Here is a 22,845-nt window from a genome sequence, read left to right on the forward strand (position 1 = left end):
ACCCTGCGGGCTCGGAATGTAACCCTGCGGAGATGGCATATAAACTGGTGGGCTTGGCATATGAAGTGGAGGGCTGGGCATGTACCCCTGCGGCATCGACGAATAAGGATGTTGTGGTGGGACTGATGCAGAACCGGTAGCGCCTTCTCTCCGTCCACGCGTCGGGGGACGATGATATTGAGACGGTTGACGTCTTTCTCGGCGCCTAGGAATGTTAACCCCTCGTGCTTCCGCCGAAAGTAGAAACGGCTTCCCATTTTCATTAAACCAGTCCATATAGTTATCCGTAACCATATGACCAGTTTCAGCGTAATATTGTCGAGGGGCCAACAGTGTATCGGTTCTCCCAAAGCGCAATCCAATCTCTGTGTCTCACCACCCAGTTAACATCTTTCTTTCCCCGTCTATCTATGTTATGCACGTCGTCTAAATTTCTAGGAGCTCCAGGAATATATTGCGTACAACCATACTGACGGAGCACGCGATCAACTGGATGCCACTCAATAATAGCATAACATATAAGAGGTATAACCGATATCCATACCTCTAATGACCCTCTAAGGTGGGGTGGGATGCAAGCTTTCACTTCATCGCTCGCATAAGGTATCCACTGAAACTGAAATATAAATATACAATTCAAATAAATAAAATTTCTAATTATATCTAACATTTTAAATTAAATATTAATAATTAAACAAATTTAAAACATACCTCAGACCCAGCTTTCGTATCAATAAGTAAACGAATTTCCTCTAAAACAGTAGGTATACTTTTATGGTCCTTTCTTTTCATCGACCACCTATGAAATATAATATAAACTAAATATCACCCTATTTAATTGAAAATATTTAAATCAAAATTTAGTTCGAAAATTACCTCAACAATAAGGGGAATACGTATGGTTCATTCACGATCGGGCATAAGAAAGGCATGCGGAACCACGCCCATGATTGTAGAAGCAGAAGACATCCACCGATAGCAGTTTTCTTATAATTCGTCCCGACACATTTCTCTAAAGAGAAATGCCAAACTGCAGCACCCCAACTATATCTTCCAGCTTCATCAAAATCGATCAGATGCCGCAACCACATACAATGCACCTGGTTGCGAGATTTGTCGGGCATCAATATTCCTCCAATTATTCGTAGAATATATGCCCGAGCACATGCCTTTGCTTGATCCTCTGAAGTATTTTCATTTAAAACCTCAAAATTAGCTTTCAACCAAGATAAAGCTATTCTACCTCCATTAAACTCTGGCGGAGCAGCTCCAAGATAATCAATGCACATTGATTGCCAATCACCATCCGCCATACCACACATCATATTTCCGTCGACGGGAAGCCCCAGATGCATAGAGACATCCTCCAACGTAATTGTTGCCTCTCCACATGGAAGGTGAAAAGTGTGTGTCTCGGCCTCCACCTCTCAATCAGTGCAGAAATTAGGACAGGTTCGAGTTTGCAACCGCCTATAATTGTTGCAATATACCCGAACCCAGCAGAAGCCAAATATGGCAAATACGTTCCGGTGTCGGTATACGTGGATTTTTAATAAAAGTTTCTAAAATACGATCAGCATCCTAAATAATATATATTATAAAAAGTAAAAATTAATATAAATTCATAATAACTTTAAAATAAAAATAAATTTAAATATTAACATTAATTATAAAAAATATTACCATATCGCTAAAATGTCTGGAGATATGATCATTATCCAATCGCAACAGCATTTCGTTTTCCATTATAACTGTAGACAAAACAATATAATTAGCAAAAAAATTAATAATTCTAAATAAATAATAATTATATAATATTATTTTAATAATAAAATAATATTTACATAAATATTAATATAAAAATAATAACTATTTAAAAAAATACTAACATAAAAATAAATTTCTTACCACTAATAACAAATTTAAAACTCAAATAGTTGGAGAATTTGAGTTATATAAGAGAGGAGAAGATGATTTTGGTGTGAAGAATGAGTGAGGGTTGAGGGGTTTATATAGGGGAGGAGGAGGGGGGGCATTAATGACATTTAATGGAAGGCGCGTCCCCGGGGATGCGCCTTCCACACGTGTCTGCTGATATGGCAAAGACGCGTCCCCGGGACGCGCCTTTCACACGTGGCATCCAACTCAGCGAAAACACGGGTAAAGCGCGCCCCCGGGGACGCGCCTTTGCCAACTCAGCAGAAATGGTGCTAGTTTTGGAAATATTGGTCGAACGGTGTTAGAAAAGTAAAAATAAAAATAAACGGTGTCAGTGGGGTAAAAAGCCGAAGGTAGGTAGGGACTTTGGCCTCTTGTATATATTACTTTTTAGCCTCTTGTATATATAATACAATGGCAAGTGTATTCGTTTTTTTTACTTCTTAAAAATAATAATCTAAATTTGATTGTTTTAAAACATGGTTTTATCTTAATCTTTACTTAAAGTTTATGAGTTTTCTCTCGATTTAATGAGGATGTAAATATACAATATGAAGTTTTAAAATATTTGGTGGGCTTTTTCAAGTATAAATATAAAACTTTGGGGATTCGTAGGACGAGGTTGATCCAACCTTTGACTAGCAATAACATGTAAAGGAAACCTTGTACATTTAACATTCATACCAAAGATCGGATATATGCATGTTAATAGCCGACAGTGGAAAGGCTTTTGACCAAGGAGAAGATACGATGATTGGTATGATTCGTGAAGCATATGTTTCCCCTTTTTTTCCATTAACGTAATGCATATGTCTTAATTATAACGATTACTCAACAATTAGTTGGTTCAGTCGATTTAGTAGAATGAGACAATAGATTTATAAAAAATGACAGAGGTTCGAATTTTGACGTTTATAAATATAATAAATTGGGCTGAGAGAGTTGTCCTATAATGGACTTTTACAAAATCTTATATGAATTAATCGGTCAATAGATCGAATATAAATGATTAATTAAAAATGTAATGATTAATGTGAAAAATATGTCTTAATTAATATGTTTGATACATTAATTAAAATTTAATATTAAAATAATTTAGTGGCAAAATAAATAGAATAAATTTATTTGAGAAAATATTCCATTAATTATTAAACATAGCCTTTAATTTATATTAATAGTTTGAATTATTGCAAACATCAAATAACTAAGACTTAACCTTAAATCTCAATTTTTGAGAACTTCGAGGTATTAACAATTAAGTAATATTGATTATAGTTTCCCATTAAGAAACAATGATTATAATAATTATTATAATAATTACTACATCTATAGTCCAATTTTTTTTTATAATAGCTATGATTCAATATTTTTTTAAATTCTTTTTATAAAACAGTATTGGTTTTGAGTGATTTGTCGATGCATAATTTTAAGAATCCAGTTGATTTTTATGTCAGTGTTGACAATATTTATTTATTTTATTATTGGCAATGATATTTGTTCATATATTTGTTTTATTTGAATTATTTGATTGAATTTTTAAATATGATCTTACTTTTTAGTATTTAATGGTTAGTTTTGTGCTTCTATTTTTCATATATAAAAAAACATTACATTTACACTATTACCATACAAAACATATAAAATGTTAAATATTTATGAATCCAGAAAGTGATCTTAACGATAAAAATGAGTGTTGCTAAGTTTGAACATATATGTATGCGGAGCTATGTGTGCTTTGTTAGTATATAGAAAATATTTTGAACATATATTGACTTGTAATCACTCTAAAATATTCACAAAATATTAAATGTTTATAATCAAATATTTATATTTTAATCATATTTTCAAATATTTAAAAATACAAATATTCAAATTGTCATGTAATTTAAAAGTGATGTGTATCTTAATTTACATAAATAAAATATCTATATAAATTATGAAAAACTTTCAATAATATTAGCATATTAGCCAAATGAAAAAACTTTCAATAATATTTGATGTTTAGGAGTTTTACTTTCTCATTATCACAATTTATCATTCACTTTTTTCATCTTCAAATTTTATTTTTTAAAAGTTAAGTTTACATAATTTTAGTGAAAAAAATTCTATGTTTCAACCATAAAATTTTAAAACCCAGATATAAAATATAAAAATTTAAATGATATTAATATAAAGAGAGATGATATCATAGCATTCATAAAATAAAATATTCAATACTTCATAGTTATAAACAATAAAAAACAATTGAGTTTTTTTTCTTGTTGGGTTGATGATAAGTTAGTAATCAAATATCATAAATCGATTTTTTTTTCTCTTAATACCCCTACTCCCTAGGAGTGTTCATTCGGTTAAAACGGTGGCTGACCGAACTGAAATACCCTTAACCGAATTAACCGATTTTTTTTTCTTTAACCGTTAATCGAACCGAACTTTTTTATGAAAATATTAACCGAACCGAATAAGTTTTAGTTAATTCGGTTAATTTTTGAATTAACCAATTTTTTTTATAATTTTTGAATTTAATATTTTTTAATTAAAAAAACAGTTTACAATATCTAATTATTTTGATTCAAACATTATATTAAAATCATGCAAATTCCAAAAACATTAAACAAATGAAAGAAAAGAGAAAAAATCACAAACACATAAACGATATCAAATCACAAGCCCTAAATCAAACAAGTAATTAAAATTTTTAGGGGAAGTAAACTAATCAAAAAATATATAGAATTTTGAAGTTAGGAAGCTAACCTGAATCGAGAGAGAACTGAGATTAGAGTGAGATAGAGAGAGAGAGAACGAGGGTTTGATGAAAGCTCGGGTCACTGGTAGTGGTGAGATGAGATTGAAATGTTTACATTTAGTTTTTAGATTATTTTAATTAATTAAAATTGATTTGGCCATTTTGGGTTTTAAATGAGTTTTTAATTTTAAATGGATTGGGGCATTGGGATGACTGAGTTATATAATTATATTTAAAGGTTAATTCAGTTAATTAATCGATTTAGAACCGAATTAATCGTTAATCGAATATCTAAAAATTTATTAATCGTTCTTCGACCGAACTAATTCGGTGATCGACCGAATTAATTTAGTTCGGTCAGTTAATTCGGTTAAAAAAAGATTTTTGAACACCCCTCTACTCCCACTCAAATCGTTTACGAGAAAGGTGCATGAACATCAATAATTAAAGTTAAGAAATATGTTAATGATAGGAGTTTAACGGGATAATTAAGCAAGAAAAACACAAAGATTTCAACTAAATTAACAATGTTTGTAATCAGTTTGATAATACTGATAATCAAACACCTAACCCTACAAAGACAAAAACAGACGAAGTCATAATGTTAAATTGAATTTGGTTTTGTTACTAAAGACAAAACATTGGTTCAATATTGATCACATTGCTATTTTCAATAATAAAAATTAGGGTAAAGTATAGTAATGGTCACTAAACTTTTCTAAAGCTTTCATTTAGGTCCCCCAACTTTTAAAACTTGCAATACAGTCCCCCAACATTCAGTCCATTTGCAAAATGGTCCCCCAACATTTAGTCTATTTGCAATATGGTCCCCGACGTAACTGTTGGGGGACCATATTGCAAATGGACTAAATGTTGGGGATTGTATTGCAAGTTTTAAAAGTTGGGGGACCTAAATGAAAGCTTTAGAAAAGTTCAGTGACCATTACTATACTTTACCCCCAAAATATTAAGTACCACTTCTAATCAAAGAAAACCGGGTAAGTTACATATTTCATCACCTATCTATTACTTAATTTTTGTTTTTGTCATGCAACTATTTTTCAAAATCATACATAATGATATGCTCTGGTTATGTTTTGATCATCTGCCACTAAAAAATTAATAGTGATGTTGATGTGTGATCATAAGGTAATGTCATGTCAGCGTCATCATTAATCATTTAACAACGAATGACCAAAATAAAACTAAAACATAACGTTAAGTATGATTTTGAAAAAAGAATACTCGGGTGACCAAAACATAAACTAAGTAATATATGAGTTACCGAATAGGTAGTTTACCCAATAAAATTAGATACCCACTTAAGGGAAAGATATGGTTTAGTCGCTAATTTGTCAATTAAGCCTGAGTTTAAACATATAACATTTGCATATCCTAAAACATAACCATAATCCTTTGCTGAAAATTGAAATTTAAGTACTATTCTTTTTACATAGTTTAATCCCTTTACTTTTACATAGTTATTAGTAGCTTCAAATTTGTAACATGGTTTGCTGTTACAATTAAAAGGACGACATATATTTATTATTATTAGCCGATCACACAGTTAAGTTTACATAGAAATCTAGTCAATATTGTTCAACCAATAATAACTTTACATATCGAATTCATTATAATTCAATCAGTCAAATACTTAAGGCTAGAAACAAATTATACTTCATCAAGTTAATAGCAGAAACTATCAGCGTTATCAATTCGGACCTACTAATTAGAGTTATAAGGATGGAGGGACCAGATTATGTCAAATTAAAGAAGAAGGATTAAATATCAAATTTCAGCATAATAGAGGGACTTAAACCATAATTGGGACCTGTACAAATTCTCCCTGGATTTGGTTGTTTTCATGATCCTCAATGGGAATTGCATATAAGAAGTTATTGATTACATGCAGAACTATAAAACGAAAGCTGGATCATTCCTTCCCTTTGGAGCAGGAAGCAGAATATGCCATGGTGCAGATCTGGCCAAGCTTGAGATCTCCATTTTCCTTCATTATTTTCTACTAAACTGCAAGTGAGTCACAATTAGTAAATTCAATCCCAAAACTTTGTTTTAAGTACTAATCAATACGAAAAATATTGGCATCTTTTTTTTTCCCCTTCCGTTTGTTAGGCTTGAACAAATCAATCCTGGAGGCCCCGTTGTGTGTTTACCTCTTCCAAGGCCTATGGACAACTGCCTTGCCAAAGTCATTAAGGTCAAATGATCAAGGCAATCTTCTTAAAGGTCTTTTCCCCCCCTCAGGAAAATCTGCAGATTCTTCTTGTTCTGAGATTTGGATATGAACAAGAATGTACTATATATTAAAGTGGAATATATATGTTAGGGTAAAGTATAGTAATGATCACTGAATTTTCTAAAGTTTTCATTTAGGTATCTTAACTTTTAAAACTTGCAATATAGTCCCTCAACATTTAGTCCGTTTGCAATATGGTCCTCCAACAGTTACGTCAGGGACCATATTGCAACGGACTAAATGTTGGGGGACCATATTACAAACGGACTAAATGTTGGAGGGACTGTATTGCAAGTTTTAAAAGTTGGGGGAGCTAAATGAAAGATTTAGAAAATTTCAGTGACCATTACTATACTTTACCCTAAAATTTAATTTAATTTTAATGTAATTTTTGTATTTTAATCAGGCAATAGGGATAGTAAAGGCGGATGTGGAGAGCGACTGTTGAAATATTAATATTAAAAGATACCGCTGGTAAATTTGTCGGTTTGTGAGCAAATGAAACTCATTTATTCCATTTGATTTACCCTACTCCTTCATCTCAGACTCAGATCACTCACTGTCACAACTTTTTCCTTCCCCTTCCATATCTCTCTCTTCAATCCTCTTTTGACATAATTTTTGTATTTGTTTTTTTATATAGTTTATTACCTTTATTTGTAATGTCTTTTGGAGTGTGTTTGGTTGGGAAATATGAGATTCACATGGAATGAAATTCACATTTTCTCGTTTAGTTGTCCGGGAATGTCATTCCCGGTAATCTTACATTACCAATAGTAGATTTTTTAGGATATATTATCGGGAATGTCATTACCTCTATTTCCTTATGTATTATTAGATTACTGACGTTTTGGACTAAAATGCTCTTATTTTTCTTTCATTCAAAAATATCCTTATTATGTCATTGAATAATAAAATTTCTACGAAGGTTAAATTATAAATTTATTCTTAAATTATTTTAGATTTACAAAAAAAAAATCTATTATTAAAATTTTATATAAAGTTCAGGAGTTAAAATAAAATTTTATCTTTTCATTAAATAATTTTATATTTTCAATTTTATAAAAAAAATTATATAAATTTTATGAATTTAAATTCTTTTAAAAGAAAATATAAATATTTTTCAACTTATTAAAAAATAAATATATAATAAAGATAATTTGATCAAATATACATTCTAATAATCTTTTATTCCTTTAACTAAACAAGGTAATCTTACGTTCCTATTAAACCAACCAAAAATAAAATACAACGTTTCATAATCTTATTCTGGTTAACATTTTAGTCGTTCTTCACGTTTATGTGGTTGGTTCTTGAAAAAAGCAAAGCCCAGCTCGTTGCTGATGCTACTGTTTCCGGGTTCTTCTCTAGAGAGCCTTTCAACAGTGATATCCAGCCTGCTCCTTAGCAGTGTTTCTTTTGTATTGGTATATCAATATTCATTGGGTTTGTGCTTTCAAAAATCCTTTTGAAAGTTAGATCTTTGGGGCAGATTTTAGGCTTTTTCTTTTTCCCACTCATTTCACTATTTTGTCCACCACCGGCTTAAGAAAACCATCCAACTGGCTTTTCATTTGAGGCTCCCTCAATCAAAACTCCTTGTTTTAGCTTATTTTTCTCTTTCTCTCTTCAATTTCATATTATAACATAGAAAAGGACGGACTTTACTAAGAAACAAAGTAATCTCAGTTCCGAAGCCAAATCCTCCAGAACTAGCTCTCATAGCTTTCTATCACTTACTCTCACCGAGTGTCTCTATCTTATAAGTTTTGACATATACATAAACAAAGATTGTTTCTTTAGATCTTGGTTTTAGCTAGAAATGGCTATGGCGGTTGCCCAACATAGGGAGAGCAGCAGTGGAAGTAACATCGACAAACATCTTGATGCTGGCAAGTATGTTAGATACACAGCTGAGCAAGTTGAAGCTTTGGAACGAGTCTATGCCGAGTGCCCCAAGCCCAGTTCCTTGCGCAGGCAACAGTTGATAAGGGAATGCCCCATTCTTTCCAACATTGAACCTAAACAGGTCAAAGTTTGGTTTCAGAACCGCAGGTATGCAAACTTGATATTGCCTTTTGTTTTTCATTCTCGTTGTTATAACCTTTTTTATATAAAAAAAAGGGGTGCCTTGTTTCCCCCTTTTGGGAGTTAGAAAGTTATAGTTTTGGGGTTGTCTCTGAGGTGTGCAGGTGCCGAGAGAAGCAAAAAAAGGAGTCTTCAAAGCTGCAGACTGTGAATAGAAAATTAACAGCAATGAACAAGCTGTTGATGGAGGAGAATGATAGGTTGCAAAACCAGGTGTCTCAGCTGGTCTGCGAGAATGGGTATATGAAGCAACAACTGCATACTGTAAATGTATCTTCTTTTGGTCTCTGGCTCTTTCTTTGTTTCTCTTCAATTCCTATTACAGACTGTATCCACATGCCTTTAATTTGTATTTTAAGTTTTTTTTAGTGGATATAGAAATTGAGTTTGTCTGATGCCTTCTTTTGGTGTTAGGCATTAATATTATATAGATCTTTGTGGCATACTAATTGTATGCGATTACTGTGTCTTATGCTCCCCATGTGATGTTTGCCTCTATTTGTCCATATGTATACACACATATATGGGTTCTTGATTCTTTATTTGTTCAATACATCCTTGTCACATTCCTTTTATAATTATACCATTTCCTGCTAACTTTGAGTTATAGAACTGTTTTGGCCAGTTTTGTATAAACTAATATTATGCATTTTCTGTGGTCCTTTTGTATGTGTTTTGACATTATTAGATTGTTTACAGGCATCAGCAGCTGATGCAAGCGGTAATTCCTTGGTTGCCACACCTCAGCATTCACTGCGAGATGCCAATAACTCTGCTGGGTATGTTTAGTTTTAATTTCAATGAACTAGCTCTCTATCTCTATTAGCGTGTGTGTGTCTCTCTCTCTATATATTTCTAATAAATGCTGTGAATTTTGTTATGGTCTTGGCAGACTCCTCTCCATTGCCGAGGAGACCTTGGCAGAGTTCCTTTCCAAGGCTACGGGAACTGCTGTCGATTGGGTCCAGATGCCTGGGATGAAGGTTTGTCAGTGCCTTGTACCAATGATATTTTCCATTATTTGGTCATCGAGGTTTTTTATATGAGTACCGTTATTGTCTTTTATTAAAAGAATCAGAAGTGTCTCTGACCCTATTTGTTTAAATCTGTTGCCAGCCTGGTCCAGATTCGGTTGGGATATTTTCCATTTCCCAAAGTTGTAGCGGAGTGGCAGCTCGAGCCTGTGGTCTTGTAAGTTTAGAACCTATAAAGGTATGGATTTCGATGTCATTTGAAGACTCTAGACATTTTGTTAAAATATGAGACTTATTTGATCTGAACAATACTATTAAACTTTCGTTAATAGATTGCGGAGATTCTTAAAGATCTTCCATCTTGGTCTCGGGACTGCCGGAACCTTGAAGTTTTTACTATATTTCCAGCTGGCAATGGCGGAACAATTGAACTTGTATACACTCAGGTGAAGAAGAATGGTTATATATATATATATAGAAGTGAATGTTTACTCTCTTTTTATGATGAATTACTAAAATGAGGACTGTTTTAGATGTTTGCTCCGACTACGCTGGCTCCTGCAAGGGACTTTTGGACTCTAAGATACACTACAACTTTAGAGAACGGAAGTCTCGTGGTATGCATATCTTGCACATGTTTTTTATTTAATTAATGTAAAGCAGTATAATTAAGAAAGTCAAGGTTGAAGTATAACATTGTGTGGTACTTGCTGAGCATCTCCGTTGCTTATTTGACTACTGTCCCTATGATTGTTTGCTTTGAGGAGTTTTGCCTTTCATTATTTTTTCCCTCTATTTTCCAAGGTTTGTGAGAGGTCTCTTTCTGGTTTGGGTGCTGGCCCAAGTGCAGCTGCTGCAGCTCAATTTGTGAGAGCTGAAGTGCTTCCCAGTGGCTATTTAATTAGGCCTTGTGAGGGTGGAGGGTCAATTATCCATATTGTTTACCACCTTAATCTCGAGGTACAACTTCTGATGAGTATGTACTTTCACGACAACTTTAGATGCCTTTATCGTGGCAGATTTAATCTGTAAACGCCTTATTGCAGGCATGGAGTGTGTCGGAGGTGCTGCACCCACTTTATGAATCATCTAAATTAATTTCTCAGAAAATGACAATTGCGGTGAGTAGATTCTTTAGTAAGGTGATAAATTTTTTGCTAGTGATGTGCACTACAATTTGGTCTAACACTGCTGATCATGAATCCTATTCAGTTTAGTCGTGCTCTTAACACAGAAATTACAAAAAATTCATAGTTTCTTTTGATTTTCTTTTGTGTGGACTCAAAAGGCATTTCTAAAGGTACTGACTATTTGATCTCTGCAAAGGCGCTGTGCTACATCAGGCAGATTGCTCAAGAGACAAGTGGTGAGGTGGTTTACAGTCTTGGCAGGCAACCATCCGTGCTGAGAACTTTTAGCCAGAGATTGAGCAGGTAGCTAAAAGGACTATTTTAAATCTTTGTTTCAATTTGGGTTATGAGTTTGAATGTGCAAATGAATTGCGCGGCAAACGTATTTGTGTTGTGCTCTGTATTTCATTGAGATATATGTGTATCATTTACTTGTAGAGGCTTCAATGATGCAATAAATGGATTCAATGATGATGGATGGTCAATAATAAATTGTGATGGGACTGAGGATGTGATCATTGCAATTAATTCAAGCAAGAGCTTTAGCAGCACTTCGAATCCTGCCAATGCTTTTTCGTTCCTTGGGGGTGTTATTTGCAAAGGCATCCATGTTGCTTCAAGTAAGTTCTAGAAATCCCATAAAATTGAGAAATTGTTTTCTTATTCTATAAGAAGTTTCCATATTCGATATTACCTATAGCATTTCTTTTCTTATTGCAAGTGACAATTAAGTTTTAGTTGGAAAGATGAACTTTGTTTTCCCACACTAAAGTTTAAGCCTCCTCGATACCATGTCTTTCACTTTGAAAACAATGGGACTGTCTACCTTATCGTTACTATTATCATTTTGTCAGAATGTTGCTCCTGCTATGCTTGTACGTTTCCTGAGGGAGCATCGCTCAGAGTGGGCTGATTTCAATGTCGATGCTTATTGTGCTGCATTGTTGAAGGCTGGAACAAATGCTTATCCTGGAATGAGACCTACAAGTATTACGGGGTGTCAGACCTTCATGCCACTCGGCCACACCATTGAATATGAAGAGGTATATCTTCTATGTGGTGGTACTCAGCTCGGTTCTATTCTCTTCTTTTCAACTAAAAGCTCATTGTTCCTCATTCTCTCCGAGAAGCTTTGCTAATGCTGCATTTATAATATATCAGCTACTTGAAGTAATAAGACTTGAAGGCCAGTCTTTTGTGCAAGAAGATGCCTTTGTATCAAGGGACATTCATCTATTGCAGGTGCTTTTCTGTTGATGCCTTGTTGAATGTTTGTGTCCTTTTACATGTTAAATCGGAAATATAAAACCCGACACTCGCTGCCATTTTACTGGAACCAATATGTTTTTATTGCTTGAAACCATCTGAAACTGAATTTTCCGTAAAAAGAACAAAAAATTAGCCTCATGATCCCTCTTTTAACATCTTTGATGTGTTTACTATAATTTACGTACTGATTAGTTATAATGATTAATTGTCATTGCTATTGTAATTGTGACATTTAACATATCAACTTTATCTGGGAGATTTAGATTTGTAAAGCTAGATTTCTGTTCTTCCAGCTTATGGTTAAATCATGATTTCTGTTTATTTGAATTGCCTTCATATTTCCAGCTTTATTCGATGTCCCAAATGTGTCCAAAATGTTTGCAAATATATTTACATTAACCATATTACCATATTTTGCAGATGTGTAGTGGAGTTGATGAGAATGCTGTGGGAGCCTGTTCGGAGCTTGTCTTTGCCCCAATTGATGAGATGTTTCCAGATGATGCTCCCCTGCTACCTTCTGGATTCCGTGTTATCCCATTGGATTCAAAACCAGTTAAGTTCCACTGCCTTTCAACTGAACTTTTCCCAGTCTTTTCCATCATGAACATTGTTGTTCAGCTTTTTGTTGGTCTGATGGTGTTACTATTCAGTCTGATACGCAGGATTCATTGACTACAAATCGGACTTTGGATCTGACTTCTAGTCTCGAAGTAGGGCCAACAACAAATCATGCTGCAGGAAACGCTTCATCCTGTCTGAACACACGATCATTGTTGACAATTGCCTTCCAGTTTCCCTTTGAAAGCAACCTTCAGGATAATGTTGCAACCATGGCACGTCAGTATGTCCGTAGTGTTATTTCTTCTGTCCAGAGGGTTGCCTTGGCCATATCTCCATCTGGATTGAACCCAGCTGTTGGATCAAAGTTATCTCTAGGCTCTCCGGAAGCTCTTACACTGGCTCACTGGATTTGCCGGAGCCACAAGTGAGTTGCTTTATTGTTTGTATACATTGTAGTTTTTGCTAACATGCCACACTAGAAACTGCATGTGCTTTTTGGATAACCGAATGGCTGAGGTGTTATTTTTGTTTTTTTACCCAGTTACTATTTAGGAACGGAGTTGTTGAGTTCTGAAGCATTTGGCGATGACTCTACATTGAAGAATCTCTGGCAGCATCAAGATGCAATACTGTGTTGTTCGTTGAAGGTATGACCACAACTCGATTAAAATATCTAGAATTATAGAAGCTTATCTTCGAACCTTGAATATCAGGTCCTGCAGATGCAATCTTAATCTGCGTCGGTTTTGCAGTCACAACCGGTTTTCATATTTGCAAATCAAGCTGGGCTTGACATGCTGGAGACAACTCTAGTGGCTCTACAAGACATCACATTGGATAAATTGTTTGATGAATCTGGACGTAAGGCATTGTGCTCCGATTTTTCCAAGTTAATGCAGCAGGTGAGTCCATAAAGCTTGTCTAGTACATACATAATTAAAGGGCTGCTGTAATTTGTCTAGTAAATACATAATTAAAGATGTCAACTTTAATAACAGGGATTTGCTTGCTTGCCTGCCGGAATCTGCGTGTCAACAATGGGACGTCATGCTTCATATGACCAAGCTTTTGCCTGGAAAGTCCATGAAGCTGATGAGACCACTGTCCATTGCCTCGCCTTCTCGTTTGTTAACTGGTCTTTTGTGTGAGAAAACAGCTGTAATATATTTGTCTGAAAAATCAAACTTTACAAGTAGCTGGCCGTGGAAAATGGAAACGATAACAGCTCAGAAAGAGAAGTCATAACGAAATGAACAGGGAAAAAAGTTTTGTAATATGAAAGGCATCCAGTTCAGGCTTGCATCTTATTAATTTAATTAATTTTTTTAATGCACCAATATTTGGCTTAACCCACCAATATATTCTGGCGTTGATGGTTCTTATATGTATCATGAGTGATTGTTTCATCAAATTATATTAATTACTACTGGTTGACGACAGCGTTGATGCTGATATATATAGTATGCATGTGTTGTAAGGAAATAACGAAAATTCGTAGTGTATGAAATTTTGATATGTTTGTATATTTGTATTATGATTTGCATTTCAACTAATGAACAAGGAGAAGCTCAATGGTAATTAATTTGAACCACACACGCCATCTACTATCAAAAAATATAAATGTTTTACATTAATGCGGTCAGATCGATCAATCTCCAAAAGATGCATATATTGACGCAACCGATACCCATAATGTCCTCGTCCAGATGTTTGTCTCACGGACCGATTTATGATACAAACTATACAACTATAAAATCACAACCAAAATTTCAATTTCAAAGCATTCAAGAAGGCTACGAGGAGATATTATTGACATTTAAAAAATGCTTCTGATCTGATTACTCCTTTCTATTTCATTTTTCTGCTACCTGTTTATCTGGATGCCGGTGACCAAAAGTTCAGACGAAATGATGGTAATGCAGTAAGCCAACTAATGAAGGCCATGGCAGTAGCAGTCTTAAACTGTATGCAATGGTTATGAGCACAGCTATTAAGGTCTGTTGTCTATAAGAACGGTGATGCCCGCAGAGGCACATGCTGCAGCAAATGTCAGAGTGGATGTGATCTGCAAGGAGAGAACATATGATCAAGACAACAAAAACTGCATAACAAAGCGCAGACGGAAAAGATTCTGAAATGTCAGAAGCTTGTAACAAGCAAACTGTAAGACTGGGGAGATACAAAACAAGCAGTGGGGAAAAAAAACCAAGCTCTTAACTAAACCAAGTGCTTCTGAACGCATAGTAATAGCAAGTTGTTAAGGCCACAGCATATGCACCGAATCTAGCAGGGATGAAGGTGGATATAGGGTAGTTTCTAAGAAAGCCAGACATGCAGACAAATAGATATTAGGTTAATTTGTAACAGAAAAAATTAAACCATCTTACCCCATCACCAATAACAAACAAACTAACAACACGGTAGTTTTGCAAAGAGCGCATCACTAGAAGGGCATAAACATCAATTATAGCCTGCGATAAGCTCCACAAACTCTGCAAGCTGGTGGCAGCAACAAGGTAGCTGATGTATCAAATAACAAAAGTTGCTTGTCAATATAACATATTAACATCGGATGCATACTAGTTGCTTCATTTGTGAATCATATCTGAATTCCAAAAGACAGAAAAAGTTCAAGCAGTAATGCATATAGTAGCTACAGAATAAACATTCTTGTAAAGAATATAGTAAGAAAAATCAAACTGTGAGAGTCCAGATCTTACAATCTCATTTCAAAGCAAAAAAGAGGTCTAAACCAAATTAGGTTCTCCTCCTTGAAGAGTTATGAGCATGAGAACCTATTTCTTACACAACCCTAGCTATTATCAAAATGCAGACAATAGAGCACCTATAGAGTGTGACATAAGACATCTTACTATTGCCACTTGCCATTTTCTAAGAACTCATGCTCTATTTGTTAGACATTTCATAGATTGTTTAATCTAATACACCACTTAGCATGTGAAACGACATGTAAAATTAGCGAACTAACAAGTATTAGCAGCCAGTGGATTCGGCTGAAACCAACCAAAAGCAAAAAGCCCAAGTGAAGGGAAAGATGCTAATTTTCATATCTGAAACAAATGAAAACTAGGTTTCTTTCTCTTATCCAAAAGTTTACCTACATAACAGGCACTAAATTATACAACTTCTATGCAATTTTCAAACTAGACTTTTAGCGCTATTCCAGTAAAATAATCTTCCCTTCATTAGATATACTAACTAATTATAATGCAAATTAACAAATAACCAAGATATCAATCGTCTTAAACAGGTATGAACTGGTTGCAAATTGACAATTACTGCAGATGCAACAAAAGAAAAACGGATGATGTTACGCATGAAACGACCAATTAAAGCAGATTCCTATATTCACTTCTTAAATTTTAAACTCTTAAAACTGATAACACAAATAAGGTTTTAACACTAATATTACATAATTATTTCCAAACAAGTATTAGAGTTTGCAAATCAATAATTCATACCACAAAAATCGATATCTGGTCCTCGTCATGACTAGCGAATCCAAACTAATACTAAGCAGAAAAAAATCACACTAATTGAAAGAATTACCAAAAGGCGGTAACGGATGGAAAATCACTTATGGTAGCCATAATAAAAATTCCCAAAACTGCAGAAACAAACTGACAAATCCGCAACGCTAGCCCTCCTGCCGTTCCAGGCATTCCCTGAATGTGCTCCACCTCGTTGTTGTTGGGGCCGTCGCTGCCTACTCCTCCGTCCGTGGTTGGTAGATCTTCCACTGGATGGACCGAGGTATGGCTAACATTCATCTCTACCACTAAATCTCCTTCAATTCATGCACAGAGCTCCCAGTACTTATCAAATAACCGATATTCTTTTTCTTTTCTTCCAGTGTTCACTATAATCAAACGGAACTCAACAGAATTAATTATTTTTGAAATAAGTACAAAAGCTAAACTATCGCAATTTAATAGTAGAATTAGTTATCACAAAATTGTCAATAATTGAAAAATCGGTTCATTTAACTTATCAAAAAAGGAGAATTTAATCCACTAACAAGAACAAGTTTCAATTAAACTATTATTTGCTAACAACGGATCGATGAAAAATAAATGATAAAAAGTTTTAGAGTTTCCTAATAAAAGCAGAGATTCAGCAAGTGAAAATAACGTAATTTTGATGAGAATATCTTGGATAAATTTACCTGAAAATTTTGGCAATTAATCCCTAAGAATTAGGCGATAAATCTGGGATTAAGAAAGTGATTGTTTTTTGTGATCTCTTCAGTTTTGTTTTGTTTTGTTTTGTTTTTTGTTTTTTAAAAGTAAGAGAAGAAAGTAGGCGACAACAAAGGAAATAATAAGAACTAAAAGAGTGTGTAAAAAAGATAATGGGAGAGGCTTTACGCTTCAGCTTCTCTTTTTTATTTGTTTTTGTTGCTTTGTGCTATAAGGTCAACTTTTTAAATTTTTTATTATTGAACTTTTAAGTTATAAAATAAATATTGAATATTAATTTTTCAATTATTATTATTATTAATAGAATGACTTCATATATTAAATTAAAGATAAACTACTAAAATAAATTTTTTATTTTATTTTTGTATACTTTTATTAATGATTAAAAAATATATAATATTATGATTTTTACATTATTGATTTATAACATTTTAGTCATTGATATATTAAATATCGTTAATGTGATGACATAATTTATTAATAAAATGGTTCATTTTTAATTTAATTTTTAATTTTTAAATAAAATATTGATTTAATCTTTAAAATTTAGATAAAATATCAATTTGATTCTTAAAATTTGGATAAGATAATAATTTAATCCTTATATCGGAGCAAAATTTCTCATCACTTTAATCACTGTCAACGTCTCCGATAATTGTTAAATTTCAAGATTTTTAATTTAATTATTTATATAATACTTTTTATTGGAAAAAATCTAAAATTCTAGAAATACAGTCTAAAAACTCTTTTTTGGGTAACCTTGTTCATAACCAAATTAGTACGATTGCGGGACACGAGGACTTGTTCTGGCTTAAAGTTCAAAATATCCTGGTGAATTCAAGCATGCAATCACCAAATACTCAACATCCAATGGATTAAATTGATCAACTCCATCATATATAATGCAATTTGAGAATTATCTTCATCGGGATGATGAGGCTTTTTCTCCTCAACTTTTCCTTGAATCCCTTCCTCCTCCTCACTGCAACCCAGGCCCAGCAGATACATCTTTGATTACTATTACTATCTGCAGCGGAAAAGTATAGTTAATGGAGAATAGCCGATGAGAATCTTCTTGAGTCCTTCAACATCATCACCAGATTGCTTCTTAGCCGTTTGTGTATATGCTCAACTTCACCAAAAAACTTCACCACATTTCCGTTTTGCAGTTATTGGTAAGTTTTAGAAGAGGAATTAAGCCCGACTATAGTGAAGCAAGGCAGTTACACGCATCCTGCAATGAGTATACAGCATTGCATATAACATCATCCATCAACTACTTCAATTTTAAATCTCCATATAGTTTAAGTTTCTTTTTTTAATATTTTTTTATCAATAATTTAATTTTGTATCTTTTAGAATTTTATAAATTCGTATCCCTAAATTTTTTAAATTCATTCTATAAGATAAAATCTTAGGTTGATTCCTAATTATAATAAACCAATTGCCTTCCTTTGTTTCAAGGATTTTGCTCTGAACTCTAAGCACTGTATATGGGTAGCTAAAGCCTAAAAGCAGTTATTTATAAAATGTTGGACAGTATCCTCTGCTCTGAAAACTGCAAATGCATGAACTGAAAAATTTTTGAGGGTAGCGAAGAGAGACATGTTCTAGTTCACGGTGACCGTGCCAACAATGTGCCATATACTCAGCAGAAAGTCCATGGTTTAATTTAAAAAGTATTATAGGTTAGATTTGTGGAGTTTTTTTCTTCTAGATTCATTAATTGATAGAGTGATTAATGATGTTCATATTATTCTATCTCGTGGGAGTTCAAATCCTGATAGTTTCCTTAAAATATAATATCTTTACTTAATAAAAAAAACTGTGAAGTTTAAGACAATTTCAATGAAATATATATCGATTTGCATTTAGGAGACAAAAAGATAATGAATTAGAAATTTAGAATTCAACTATCGTTAGTAATGATGACTGATGATAAACGATAATGATAAGCTGTGGTAATTAATATTTTACTTAAAATTTAAGAGTTAATTTGATATTTTACTTAAAATTTAAGGTTAAATTAATTTTTTAAAGTTCAGAGATTAAATTAAAAAATAATATTTTTTTAATATTAGTGATCAAATGATACGAAAGTGGCAATTTTAATAATTTATTTTCAGATTAATAAATAATATTTTATTTTGACCCTCAACTCTAATTAAAATTTATTTTGATATTTCTAAATTATAATTTTAAAGAATTAAAAAAATATAAAAATTAATTTTTTAAAATTATTTAGAGATATAAATTTAATTTAGTGTCGTCATCTAAATATAAATGCAAAAAATAATAATACTTTTTTACTGCTCAATAATGGAAATGCTCAATCTGAGAAGTTTTCTACTGCAACCAGAACGACATTTTGGGGGGGTTTGACAACGGCAGCTTGGATTTTTTTTCTCATCTCTACCACCTTCTTATGACAGTTGGAATGCAATGACGGAATGAATGTAGGACTTGCAGCCGGGCGATATTCCGGAAAGAGGCGTCCTGACCTGTAGCGAACCCCACATGCATTGCAAAGGGTCTTTGGTCCCATTGGCCCTTCTCTCCATTGTGGTGTTTCTGTAATTTCACAGTGCATACATTTCATAACAACAGTAGGCTGTTGGGGGCAGGATTTCTTGATCTCACTGGAACTTGAAAGCAATGTCAGGTTCTTTTCTTCTTCTGTCTCTTTTGGCTCGTTTTTCTGCAAGATGGCTTTCTGATTCTGATTCAAAACCAACCAGATAATCAGACCCCCTGGAGGCAAAGGATGCGGATGATATGGAAGGCAATGTCAACTGAAGGTTAAAGGTAGATGCTCGTCTGCGCTTGTTTTTGCTTCGACCTCGCTTTACCAGGAAACTTAGTTCAGGTTAATAGGTGCAGGATTTGCACCTGAGCAAGAGCTGCTGCTTTCAATCTCGGATACTGTACTGGAAGTCTGGAACCAGGTTGAACCTTTCACATCAGTAGACTCGCTGTGCAAGGTAATGCTTCTTCTGGTGCTGGAGGCTGCTTTGGTATTGCTCGACTGTTGGTTTAGCTCAGAAGATCCATCACACTACAAAGAGGAAGAGTCAGATATGAGGTTAAGGAACATTTAGCCCATCGCCTATACAATTAAAAAAAAAGATGGAAAAGAAAGAAACAGACTATCAAATATTAGTTATTCATCTTTATTGCAGTTATACGAGGATTCAATAGAAAGTGAAAACAAAAAGGCCGCGATCCATTTCAGAATAATTATCAGTTGCAACAATTGCATAAATCGCTTAACAAAATTTATCAGAAAAAAGTGCCACTTTGGTATTGAACATCAATCATATCACAACAAACAGCATTATCAGGTGGTCCCATCCATTTATTGCCAAGGCAAAACAGACACTGATTGGGCCTGCCTGCTTGCTTAGACCATACAGCTGTATTACAGTGTAATAGCATGTGATGCACCACTGCACATGATATGGCGACATGTTCTTATTGCATATGCAGCACAAAACTTTTGCAAAGTACAACATCTAATTATTGTTTTAATCACTTGAGCCATTTCCAATTGCCACGCTAAATAACTCCGGAAGAGCATACTTCACATAATATGCAACTACTCTCAGCATGTCTTAAAAACAAAGTTGCTTCCACACGACATTGCTTTTAAATGAAGTATGAATGAAATATCACCATATTTATAGTGGTTGCTTCAGGAGGTACAAAGTGCACATGTAATCAACCAAGTCGTTGGTATGGCAACATGCACAATGTAGATTGTATGTACTCTAGAAAAACTAACAAGACACAATTTACTCCATTCCATGAATGATATTTTGTGTCTCCTAGTAAACAAGCTCCAACCACCACTAGAATGGACATTAATTCAATATTAATTCATAGACAGAGACACATAATGAGCAAGTACACCGGATGTGTCAAAAAAGAAAAAAAAACAGTGCGCTATTATTTGCATTCCGGCCAATGCAAAACTTAAAACCGCACACATGAAAAGTATGGAATGGAATTATGGAAAACATGTGGAACTCACTGAAATTGTAAGGCTTTTCTCCAAACTGTCACTGAAAAAATCATCATAAAATCCAGAAGACAAGCCGGCCAAAACATTGGTGGGTGGAGGCTCTAAGTTGTCGAAGTTACAATCCCACTCTTCATCACCTTCATTGTTTTCTTCCGCAGGCAAATGAGTTTCTTTTACATCTTCTGTACTACCATTACAGTCATCTCCTTCAACTTCTTCAAATGGTAAATCCAAATACTCTATTATGTCATCAAAGAAACCATCATTGACCCCAACCGCATTAAAGCCTTTGGCAGACCAAGAATTATTCATTTTCAGAATTTTTTTTCCCGCTTTTTCTCTAATTTTCTGTTCAAAATAGAAGGGAAAAAGCTGATTACTGTCAGGAAAAAATTATTTGGTGGAAATTAGCTTATCTACCTACAGTCACGGCTTTTTACCAATATTTTATGCACAAAGGAGCAATATATTCAGCGGCAACATTTTTATCGTGCAAAGTTTTTAACAAAATCGAAGCGGTTAAGGACATTAAAGTAATTCAGGCAATAATAAAATAATTAATATTATTATTAAAGTTCCATGTTTAGGTGAAGTTATTTTCTAGGTTTGGAGAATCAGTTAAGTCTTCATTTTAGCATGACAATTAACAAAAAAGAAAAGAAAACACAAGTAATAACAGCTCAAATTTCATTAAAAAACAATAACGACTCAAAATAATATAAAAGAGTTCTAATAATTCCTTTTAAAAAACGAAATGCAGAAGAGAAAGAGAGAAACGCAAACAAATTCAAACATTTAAAAAAAAACCAAAAAAGAGCAGAAGAAAGGCAAGGAGAGAGAGAGAGAGAGAGAGAGAGGGGACGGACGGACCTGGTTTGAACGAGAAGATTGAAAGAGAGGTCACTGTTTTTGTGTTTGGATCAGAGGGAAAATGAGAGAGAAATAAGAAGGGATGGATAGGATTCCTTTGAATAGGATGTACTTTTAGGGATTTAGTGAAAGAGAGTAAAAGTTCATGTGAGAAGCCGCACATGGGAAGATGGCTGTGCGCCTCCGGTTTTCATCTCTCAATCTCATCAGATGTTTAATTCTCTGGGGGAGAAAAATCCATTTTCCCTCTTGTTATTGAATAAATACCAAACACTTTCCAAAAACAAAAACCAACGGTAGGGACAAGGGAGGGTTGTAAACGATATTTTGAATTGTAAATTTGAAGCGGGGAGGGGGAATAATGGAGTTTAAATCAATTTAAATAAGAGTAAAATGCATTAGAATTTATTTAATTATGTTAAAATAATTTTTATGACCACTAATTTTTAAATATTGTAGAATAATAATTATTTTTAAATTCATTACAAAAGCATTTTATAAAATTATAAATAATAATAGTTTTGATAAATTTAATAATTATTTAAAAAAATGTAATAATTACTTTATGATATTTAAATTTTATAAACTAATTTAATATAATTTAATAACCTATTATATATTTATTTTTTAAAAATAAAATTGATTTGGGGGTGACAAGTAGATCTAATTGAGTTTAAAATACGCGAGATCACCTGGAGGATTGATTTAATTTGGCATTGCAATTTTTGGGGGTTGCATTCCCAATTATTTAGTTCTACCTTCTGCCCACAT

The 22,845-nt window shown here is 33.6% G+C and overlaps 3 pseudogenes; 1 reads left to right on the top strand and 2 right to left on the bottom strand.

The window, feature by feature from the left end:
* Window positions 1-8,622: 8,622 nt before the first annotated feature.
* LOC120196230 lies at window positions 8,623-14,279 on the top strand (annotated as a pseudogene).
* Window positions 14,280-14,573: 294 nt separating this feature from the next.
* LOC120196208 lies at window positions 14,574-17,285 on the bottom strand (annotated as a pseudogene).
* Window positions 17,286-19,463: 2,178 nt separating this feature from the next.
* LOC120196211 lies at window positions 19,464-22,177 on the bottom strand (annotated as a pseudogene).
* Between the last annotated feature and the right edge of the window lie 668 nt (window positions 22,178-22,845).

This window comes from Hibiscus syriacus, unplaced genomic scaffold (genome assembly GCF_006381635.1).
Source record: "Hibiscus syriacus cultivar Baekdansim isolate YM2019G1 unplaced genomic scaffold, ASM638163v2 tig00117028_pilon, whole genome shotgun sequence".
Classification (NCBI taxonomy): Eukaryota; Viridiplantae; Streptophyta; class Magnoliopsida; order Malvales; family Malvaceae; genus Hibiscus; species Hibiscus syriacus.